General features: G+C 46.7%; 1 long non-coding RNA gene across 1 annotated transcript; it reads left to right on the forward strand.

Annotated features, from left to right (window-relative positions):
• The first annotated feature begins 5,293 nt into the window (after nucleotides 1-5,293).
• LOC138915310 (uncharacterized) lies at nucleotides 5,294-8,815 on the forward strand. The gene is made up of 3 exons (XR_011421112.1): nucleotides 5,294-5,463; nucleotides 7,763-8,396; nucleotides 8,490-8,815. It is a non-coding gene; the product is annotated as an uncharacterized lncRNA (long non-coding RNA).
• Nucleotides 8,816-10,586: the final 1,771 nt, after the last annotated feature.

Genomic DNA, 10,586 nt, shown 5'->3' on the forward strand with positions numbered 1-10,586 from the left:
ATACATTTTTAGGATGGGTTAAAAAAAAGAAAAATCAACACCTGATTTGAGATTATGTGCGTAAGGATTAGCTTTACAGTTTTAAAACTCTTTCTTCTAGAGATCTGAGAAGAGATCAATCCTTGAGTTCTTTTCTGTTCTTCAAAAATCAAGATGCGCTTCTGTTTACCGGAAGGAAGAGAACAATTTATCCCTCAGAGGGGCCAATGGTGCACACAGAAATTGCTTTTAGCTGTGCCTTCCATCTGCAGTGTGTGGCCTCCCATTGGGTACATATAGGACACCAGGGCTATGTAAAACCATGAAACATCACCCATGTACGTTATTCAAGGATTTGGGGGGAAAACACATTTTAAAAGATGTTGGAAAAAAACACAACAGCATTGGATCAGAAGCCACGAACTCAAATGCCCGCTGGGGACAGGCAGGGTGAGAATGAGCGAGCTAGCCTGGTCGGGCATTAGCTGGATAAAGCGAGGAACTCACATCCCATCTAAAGAGACACCCGCTGCTCAGCTACAGGCTCAGTAAATGCTGCTGGATAAATTGCTAGAAGGTGTTCCCTCTTTCTCCTGGCTTCGGGACTCGTTCCTGAAGGAGCACCCTATGCAAAACGGTCACAGCCACAGCCTCCTGCCAGGAGAAGTGATTTTAAAGGCTTTGATGTGTAATGGGCATTGCTTCCAATTCCTGCCTTGGAAACAGAACCCTTAAGCTATGACAGCCCGGGTTTTGCAAGACAAATTCAACAGCAGGGTAGCGTGATAATCACCATAGTCACAGCCAACAGTGATCTTGTCTACATTGTGTCACTGAAAGCCCCTACTGTCCCGTGTGGGAAGTATGATCATCCTTGTTTGACAGATGGGGAAATTGAGGCTCAGCAAGGTGAAGTCGCCTGCTCAGGTCACACAGCCAGCAAGTGGCCAACGAACTCTCACATTCAGAGCCCAGAGTGTTCTTGGCCGTCATAAAGCGTCATGAAGAGGTGGCGTGGAATCCGAGCGCTTCTCTTTATCATACAACGTGGTCTCCATTTACAGCGGAAGCTGGGAGTAGATCTCTGTCCCTCCGTGCACACTTCTACCCACCGTGTCTCCTCCTGTGGAATGAGTTGTTCCCTGAAAGATGAGGAGTTTGGGGAGCTGTAATGGAGGAAGAGCCTGACGAATCAGCAGCATTTTCTACACCCTGAGGCCCACTGGTGAGACTGACGTGAATCTCCTTTTCTCACCTTGCGGAGAACACAAGAATTTCGCGTGGGTTGAAATTATGAGTTGGATCAATGCCCACTTTGGTGACCTGGAGATGAGTTTAGCACTTGCCCAGAAAAGCTGCAGAGGGTACGTGATGGAGAAACTGCCCCACCTCTACCCTTGGTGGCTTCAAGTCTCTGCCTTAGGTTGAATTTTTCTTTTCTTTTTTTTTTTTGAGGAAGATTAGCCCTGAGCTAACTGCTACCAATCCTCCTCTTTTTGCTGAGGAAGACTGGTCCTGAGCTAACATCCGTGCCCATCTTCCTCTACTTTATAGGTGGGACGCCTACCACAGCATGGCTTGCCAAGCGGTGCCATGTCTGCACCTGGGATCTGAACCAGCGAACCCCGGGCCGCCAAAGCGGAACATGCGTACTTAACCACTGCACCACTGGGTCGCCCCTTAGGCTGAATTTTTCTAGAAGCAACTAGAACTTGAGGACACATAGCTCAACTGGGAAGTAATTCCAGGAAGTACTGGGGGGAGGAGAAATAAGGAAATGAAAAGAGTATGTTAATAAATGAGCTACAACCATGAGGTGGGGTTGTCAGATAAAATAAAAGACACTCAGTGACATTTGAATTTCAGATAAACTACAAGTAATTTTTTAGTGAAAGTCCCACATAATACGTGGGACATACCTATACTGTTATTCATTGTCTATCTGAAATTTGCAGCTAACTGGGCTTGCTGTGGTTTTATCGGCTCCGTCTGGCAGCCTGCACTAGAGACTTCTCGAGGATGGAGGAGAGCACAGTTCAGAGCGGTCCCACCTGAGCGGTGGTGAGGCAGAATATTTATCCTCTGTCTTATTTTTGTCATTGGTTGAGGGCTACTCCTGGGGCTCATCAACTCCCTGGCACTTCCGGCCTGCCCTGTGCAAGGCTGACCTTGCTCCTTGGGGTAGAGAAAGCCCCAGAGAGGGCGACACAGGTGCTTGCACCCGTGGGATGGGGGGAGGGGAGCGAGGTGCTCGGGCTGTGGAATTTCAGGAGGCGCTCCCTCTCAGGGTCAAGCAGCGGCAGCTTCATTGCCCTCACCCTGACCTGGCACTGGTCTGCAGGATGAGACCTTCGGCGACATGGAAACCTTGAGCCGAGAGGGGAGAGGATGAGGCATTAACCGCGCCTCCTATGTCTTCCTTGAGCCTACCGGTGAGGATCGCAGGATAAAGGATGCCAGGTAGGAAATTCTGTTGCCTTGCCAGAGTTGTAAGGATTTTCTTCTGGCTCAGGGTTCCCCAAATTTATAAAGATTTTCCTGTTTTACACATGCAAAAGAAGATACTCTCGCCTTTCCCATTGGGGTCCCAGGTGTCTCCACTATCTGCTTGTTTAACTTTCTGGGGGCCAGGTTTACCTAGCACATCACATCTCTGCTGTAATAATCACGTAACGATTGTCTAGTCCAGGAGGGGAAACTGGAAGCTCTTCGGAGGTGCCTGGGTTTTCTTGGAAGAGGTGATACAGAGATCAAGTGGAATTGATGAAGTGGGAGAGGAAGCAGGAAGGCCTGCCCCACTGCAGTGACCAGAGTCTCTTCACCCGCCCTCTCTGATGGCAATAGGGTATATGGCGAGAGCCTCTCTCCCCGACCTTGCTGTTCACAGGTAAACGTGCAGAATGTCTTCTGAGTTCCGGATGCTGCGCTTGGCCCTTTTACCTACAGCAGGCGTGTCAGCCTATTTTAGGCAACCAAGTGTGTCTATGGCCTGTTCTCCATTCTCAGGAGAACGAGCAGTTTCCCTGAGCAGGTATTCTAACGTCCTACACTGTCAACAAATTCTTCACGTTGTTTAAAGTCCTCCTATCACTTCTATAGCTTTACTCATGTATATCTTGTTGTCTATACGGTATAGCAGTTTCCAGCATGAACTTTAGACAGAAATGGTTGCGACTCCTGCCCCCAACCCTTGCTAGGTGTGAGATCTAGAAACCAGGCAGAGCACTTCACCTTTCTGTGCTCAAGTTCCATCCTATAGAGAGGGGATGAGAATGGCATTGATCGTATAGGGTTGCTTAAGGGTCGGAAGAGGCAAAGTCCTATTATAGTAATTACTACGCTCCAAATCTCAGTGGCTTGAAACAACACAGGTGTATTTCTTACTCATGTGACGTGTTCTTTGCACATCAGCAGGGGCCACTTGTCTGGCATCCTCACCCTTGGACTAAGTGTACCCAAAGAGCATGTACAAAATCAGAAGCTATTTCGAGATAAATTGGATGAATGAGTTAGACCAACTTCTGTTGACCTGACCGTGAGTTTAGCTCATCTGTAGATAATTCTAAGTGGGATTTGCAAGATCTAACCTCAGTGGATTAAGATTGTTATTTCCGAGTGGATAATCCCCAAAGCAAGTGGGATTTGAGTGCAAGCAGTTTTCTGGGGAAGTGATTCCAGGAAGCACTGGCAGAGAAGTAAGCAATGAGAGAGGAAGGGCGAGGAGCCAGAGCAGGGCGTGTTAGCGGGCGAGGATGAAGCTCTGGGCATCTGGCCTCAATGCCAATGGCAACCAAGGCCCCACCAACCGGAGTGGCACTTTTCATGGTGGCGAGGGGACCATCATATGCCTCAGGGTCATGCACTGGCAGTTAAATGCCCCAGCCAGGCAGGGACAGCCATAATCTTCCCCAGTACTCCACGGGCCAGAATGAGTCACATGGCCCAACCCAAATGAGAGACATAAGGAAGTGCAACTGTCCAAGGGCAGGAGAACCAGGCGTATTATTGAACAAGTCTTACATCTATTGCAGGCTGCTGTGGGGTTCAAGGAGATGATATTTGTAAAGCATGTAGTGTAGAAACTGGCACAGAGTGAATGCACAGTAAATGTGGGTTGCTCTTTTAATTATGACGATGTATTCCCCATTAGATTATGAACAATGGAAGAGGAGGGACTTTGTCTTCTAACAATACTGACTTTTATTGTTGAATACTTTCCATGTACTGGGCACTTTGCCAAATAGCATCCTGACAACTACCCCCTGGGGGAGGTGCCTGTTATTGTCAATCCTGTGTTACAGATGGGGAAACCAAGTCTTAGTGGGTTGAAGTGAGCTGCTCAGGCTCGTGTAGCAAGTACGTGAGGGTGGAAGCATTCAAACCCATGCCAATGCCCATGGATTTGGCATCACACTCCAGTGCCTCCTGTCTTGTACTGCCAGCATCCAGCACAAATCCTTAAACAGGGGCTCCGTGAATATTTGCAGAATGGACTGGAGGAACTATTTTTGACCTTATAAGTGCATCAGAGGCCTTCCACCCACTCCTTCCTTTTGCATGCATTCTCCCCAAAGATGGCAACATGCCCAATTGTTCGACACTGTTAGCCAGAGCAACTTTCCTCTCGCCATTTAATTACTCTACGTAATTCCAAGATCTGACCTTCCTCAACATCTGCCCCTTGCCTCTTCTCTTCCTGGTGAAATCCAGAAATTTCTGTGATGTCCTAGTGTAATAATGCAGGACACATCTATCGGTACCGTGACTCTTCTAGAAATAAAAGGTGAGCAGAACATTCCGGAAATTTCTACGGCTATGAGAATAGTATGCTTAAAGTGCTTACTATCACCTAAAATTGCCACTTCTTAGGGTTCTGATCTTTTTCCTATTCTAACCATCCTAAAAAAGAAATGGAATTTCATTTTGGGGGCCCTCTGGGAATCTGACAATCTCTCCTTCCTTTTATTCAGTTAAAGGCTGAAAATATCAGCTGGCTCTTATCTGACTCCCTGTCTATTAACATTATGTTCTGAGGAAAGCCCCCTCCAGCTCTGTAATTTTTTTTTTTTTTACTTTTTTTGGTGATGGGGAGGTCATGGTAGACAAATAAAAATAATTCCGAGGTTATCTGAGAGCTGACATTCCACACAATAGCAATAAGAATGTTTTCCAAATTTAAAACTCTGATGAAGGAAGTGGGTTACAATAGGAGCAACCTTTGACCCTGATCAGTCATAATGGTTTCCTGGATTCAGGGATATTATGGGCTGGAGCCAAAGGTTTCAGCAGAGAAGGCACAAGATGTGTTAAACTTAGAACACAATGTGCGAGTTCCGGCTGGGGACATTGGAGGGACATCTTTCTTTCTTTCCGGTGAAAACGATTCCTTTCCAAACAAGGACCTGGATCTTTCTCACTGGCTGGCGAGTACCCATGTGTTGGCTCTGCTGCTGATCAGAAGAGGAATTTTGCATCCCTTGAGATGTGGGTGAATCTGAAAATCTTTACTGTAGGGATCCTTTCTAGGAATTATTCACCCCCAAAATCTTTATGGAGTGACTGCTGTGTGCCAGACACTGTTCTAGGTGTCAGGAGATAGCAAAAAAAAAAAAAAAAATCAGCCCCAAAGCCCTATGTTTGTGAATCTTCATTCAACAGCACAGTTCTTCAACCTCAGTGCTGCTGACATTTGGGGCTGGAGAACTCATCGTGGTGGGTGCCGTCCTGTGCCCTGTAGGATGTTTAGCAGCATCCTTGACCTCAACCCACTAGAAGCCAGTAGCACCCCTCCCCAATTGTGATAATCAAAAATATCACCAGACGATGCTAAATGTCTGGGGTCGGGGGGGCAAAAATCACTCTTAGTTGAGAATCGCTGTTCTTTGGGGAGGAGGAGGCAGACCATAAACTGAGCACTAATAAATAGGCAAATAGGCAAATTATACAGTCTGTTGGAGGTCAACAAAGATATGCTATAGGCTAAGGAGGGTTGAGTCTCGGCAGTGGGGTGGGGACGCAAGATTGCTGTAATTTAAATGATGTAGTAAGGAAGAAGTCCTTATTGAGAAGGTAGCATTTGACAGAGACTTGAAGGAAGTAAAGAAGTGAGCCATAGGGGAGGAAGAACATTCCAGAAGGAGGGAACAGACGGTGCAAATGCCCCGAGCCTGCACGGTGGTCTCAGAATCGCCCAGGGGAGCAATGTGGCTGGACTGGAGGGAGCTAGGGGATGGGGAGAGTGCTCACAGAGGAGACAGGATGAAGGGGGAATGCTCGGACTTTGCAGCATGGGGCTTTGTGGCCACTGTCCGATTCCGAACAGTGGGGCGATAGGATGTGTCTTCTTTTCAACAGGACCATTCCAGCTGCTGCTGGGCTGAGAACAGAGTGTAGGGGAGCAGGAAGGAAGTAGGGCCATACCAAGTCAAACTTGGACTGCAGGCAACTTAAAGGGGACGGTCTCAGGTTGGGTCTGGCCAGACATCTACAAGCTTCTGCAGACATCATCTTCCCCTTCCATTCAAGACGCACACGCAGTGGTCGGTTGTAGCTGCCCGACATGGTAGACCATTGAGGGAACTTGAAGCTTGAATTTGTCTTATTTTCCCTGCCACCTTTTTTTGTTAGGCTCTGCTCCAGATAATGCCCTGATTTTCATTTTGGAAACATCATGTTCTAGGTGGGAGACCAGAGCCCAGGTAGTTATAACAGTTAATAATGTATGATAGAAATAGTAAGCTAGCAGTTCTTGGGCTCGTATTTGCCAGATGCTGTGGTATACTCCAATTATACACATCTCACTGAATTCTAGGCAGACCTATGAGGCAGGTACTCATCTCATTGCTTCTCCGATGGGGCAGATGAGGAAACTGAGGCTCAGAGTGTTTAAGTGACTTCTCCAAAGTTGCAGAGCTTCAAACCTCATTGACAGGTGGGCGACAGGGATGCTGCTGGCTGATGTGGAACGGTGAAGCTTCGCGACTGCCAGGGATCCCAGCTCTGTGTTCCAAACCACCCCTTCCCTGTCCTGGGATGTATAACAGAGATGTTAGAGAGGGACGACACAGGAGAATGTGAAAACCCCTCTCCCCAGACTCTAAGCCCCATCACCCAGACCAGCCACAGCGAGCTGTGAGTGGAAGGCAGCTTAGAGCTATCGCCCCCTCACCTTCTCAGTTAGTGGATGGGGCTAGGGGGCATTGGCATTAATAGCTCAGCCTCTGGCATCTACAGACCCAGGTTCAAATCAACCTCCACCACTTTGGAGCTCTGTGATCCAGGTCAGTTCCTCCACCTCTCTGAGCTTCAATTTCCTCATCTCTAAGATTGGAATAATAATAGCATCACAAATGCTCTTGGTGCCCCATCCATATATCCTTGCCCCACCCCCACCCCCCAAGTCACCTACAGTTTATGTGGTCAATTCCCAACATGCTGATGTTCAGTCCCTCTGCCCAAGGGTTTTCCTGGATGGCAGGTGTGTGCTCAGCCCAAGATAGAGTAGATCAGAAGTACCAGGGGGTTGATACCCTCAGGGGTAACCTCACCCAAAGAGGCATGAGATGTGATGGATACAGATCCCACTCCTAGCCTGGGACAAGGTGCCATGTGCTCTCACAGCCCGTCAGGCTGGTCCACAGCTGGATCCTCGCCAGTTCCCCTCAGCATTAACTGCTCATTAACGCATCCTCTATTTCTGCTTTCTCCCCGTCTCTCCCTCCCTCCTCATGCTTCCCGGAATCACTTCTTAAATAATGGTTTGCACCTAAATCCTCTTCTCAAGATCTATTTTGGGGAGAAAAACCAGGCCTCCTTAATACCTTTGTGAGGGATATGAGAAGCGAATGTAAAGAACTTAGCATATTGTCAGTTATATATGAACACTGAAAAAAATGCCGGCTATGATGATGATGATGGCAATGAAGATGATGAGGAGGAGGAGGGCGATGAAGATCATAATGAGGAGGAGAAGGAAGAAGAAATGAAGAAGGAAGCGATGAAGAAGAAGAAGATGATGATGACGATGACCACGATGAGACTAAGGCCCAGAAGGAAGAGATAACTGGTGAATTATGGAAGGACAGATGAACGTGTCACGGAGAGCCAGAGCAGCTGCTCAGTCAGATCTGAGTTCGTGGAGATTCCTCCTCGTGGTCAATGTTCTCTGCGAGATGGCCTGACCCCTGCTCCCCCAGAGCAGTTCACAGCCAATGAGTCCACGAGTTCTTGCCAAGCGCCACTTCTGTATAAGACGTGATGGGAGAGACCAGAATTATAAAATATGGTCCTTGTCTAAGCTCCTCCTCCGTAAGGAAAAGCCAAATTTCCTTCTATTCTCGATGGTTCTTGCGATTTCATTTTGGATTTCACCTCAGATCCTGCCACTGGACAAATGGACACACAGCCTTGGGGCCAGTGTGAGTGTATTGTCTTGAGACCGTTATTCAGCTTCCTGTGTGGGGGGGTTATTTCCTGTCTTGATCATTTACTTCAGGACTCTCTGTTCTTAGATCGAAGGCTGTGGAAGTTTCCCGGTCAACAAACGCCATTGTGCATTTCAACTGCAGAAAATTTGCTGAATTTGACTCTAATCCTCCCCTGGCCACTGGTGAAGGGATTGAAGTTAATTCTTCAGAAGGATAATGGAGAAATGTTAGCATTTGCCTGATGAGCTCTAGAAGGTCAGAACCGGACGGCATCTTAGCAGTCATCTCTTCCAACCCTCCCTCATTTTATAGTAGGAGAATCAAGGCACAGAGAGGTTACTTTACCAGAAGATGCCACACAGCTAGAGGGTAACATACCCCAGAATAAAACTCACTTCTCTGGACTCTCACTCCATTGTTTTTCTTCCTCTATTGTTACCCACCTCGTGTAAATCAAGCTGTCAGAAATGCTCCAGGAGCATCTTTTGGTCAAGGACAAACCTTTTTGTGAAGTGAACAGTTGCTTTCTAATTCCGCTCTTTCATAAGTCTTGGTTTTCATTTATCAAGTTAAAAAAAAAATCAGAACAACTCTATGCTTTACAATAATGAAACTGTAAAGAATTTCTATTTAACCTCAATGTCACGAAAGCATGAAAAACTACCTGTTGAAATGAATGGTAGATTTTCCATTCTAAATAAAAAGTAATTCACCTAATTGATTCGATTGAATCTGTGCATTCTAAAACTTTATTTTTTCTAAGTACAATGGCCAACCTGCTGGGCTATGCCAGGAGGAACGAGAGCCAAAGAAAAGAGAGAAACTATAAGGAAAGAGAGAGAAAAACAGATCAGAGCATAAATATATCAAAACTCCCCTCTTTAAGACACTAGATAGAGCTCACAGAGAATTCAAAAAACCCACATTTTTGTCACCCATCTGAACCCCAAAATTGTTCATTTAGGTTTCTTCATTTATAGCTTGCTTTATTCCTCCAGAAATGAGTTGAAGAAATAATGCCCTTCAGATATGATTATGAATACACAGCACTTATTGATCATTTATCATGTGCCAAGAACTGAGTGTACATTATCCCATTCAATTTGTTTGTCACAGTCATTCTAGGAGGCAACTGTCCTCATCCGAATTTGTAGTGGGTTGAAATGGTGGCCCCCAAAGATGTGTCCGCCTGGAATCTCTGAATGTCAGCTTATTCGGAAAAGGAATCTTTGTGGATGCAATACGTTAGGGATCTTGAGAAGAGATCCTCTTGGATTACCTGGGCGGGCCCTCAATCTAATGACAAGTGCCTTTGATAAGAAGAGAGGACGCAGACGGGGAGGTGAAGGCCATGAGAAGATGGAGGCAGAGGGTGGAGCGATGTGATTATAAGCCAAGGCTCGCCAGCGGCCACTGGAAGCTGGGAGAGAGGCAGTGAACGAGGTTTCCCTGGGAACCTCCAGAAGGAAGAGCCCTCCTAACACCTTGCCTTGGGGGTCTGTCCTCCAGAACTGAGAGACAATAGGTTTCTGCTGTTTGGAGCCCCCAGTTTGTGGAAGCTTGTTGCGGCAGCCCTCGGGAATGAATACACCATTTCACAACTTGATGTCCCAGGACCCAGAGAGATCTGATCGCTTTTCCAGCCTAACCACCCAACGTTCTGTAGCTGAGAATATACCTCACAAATTCATAGCTGATCCCAACACTAGGCTGGATTTTTAAAAACAGCATAAAACGCATAAAGAGATGCATGAAAAGGCACTCCTCGAATATGAATGGGAGCTCCCTGAGGATGCTGGAGCTCCAGGTGACTTCTCCTTTCTTCGTTATTCTTTTCTCTATTGTTCAGATTCTCTACAGCGAACAGTATTGACTATATAATTCAGAGACAAAAATTAAAGGAATTTTTCTTGGAAACGATGCACAACAGAGAGTGTTAACTATAAAAAGTGGCACACAAATTTGGTAAATCATTACTACAATTGTGTGTATCAGTCCTTCCTGCAACCTCATGAGGTGGCTCCCGTCGCATCCCCATTTTACAGATGGGAGCCGGAGTCTCAGAGTCAGGAAGGACTGGAGCCGTCGCTTTTAAGCTTCCATTAAAGAGTATTTCCTTGTCCTCACCACCGGTTTCGAGCTTCCTTGGGTCTAAACTATAAGCCCCACGAGAAGCACACG

The sequence above is a fragment of the Equus caballus genome, chromosome 8 (assembly GCF_041296265.1).
Source record: "Equus caballus isolate H_3958 breed thoroughbred chromosome 8, TB-T2T, whole genome shotgun sequence".
NCBI classification, from domain to species: domain Eukaryota; kingdom Metazoa; phylum Chordata; class Mammalia; order Perissodactyla; family Equidae; genus Equus; species Equus caballus.